The sequence below is a fragment of the Primulina tabacum genome, chromosome 16 (genome assembly GCF_025594145.1).
Source record: "Primulina tabacum isolate GXHZ01 chromosome 16, ASM2559414v2, whole genome shotgun sequence".
NCBI lineage: Eukaryota > Viridiplantae > Streptophyta > Magnoliopsida > Lamiales > Gesneriaceae > Primulina > Primulina tabacum.
Window position 1 is genome coordinate 31535966 of NC_134565.1, and position 363 is coordinate 31536328.

The following is a 363-nucleotide window of genomic DNA, read 5'->3' on the forward strand; positions in this document are numbered from 1 at the left end:
TTGGGTGTACTTTGGGGCCCCCCACACAGGTGTATTTTTTACCTGTGTGGGGGGCCCCAAAGTACACCCAGTTCGCATGAGTGGTCCGGGCACCGCCGCCGCCCCCACCGCCGCCGCCCAAAAAATTATTGTTAAAATCAAAACCAAAATTGTAGGTACCATATAAATATATTATTTTTTGTCTAGTAAACCAAAGTCGTCGTTGAATAGCTATTTTGCTTCAATTTATTTCTTTAGAAATTGAAAAGAAAATCGAAGGAAGGTTTAGTACTACTAAATTGAGTTGAGGAATCAAACCGTATCACTTGTTTTATAGATCGTTCTGCAACGCGTTTTGAACTATTTAAAATCAAAGTGTCTTAG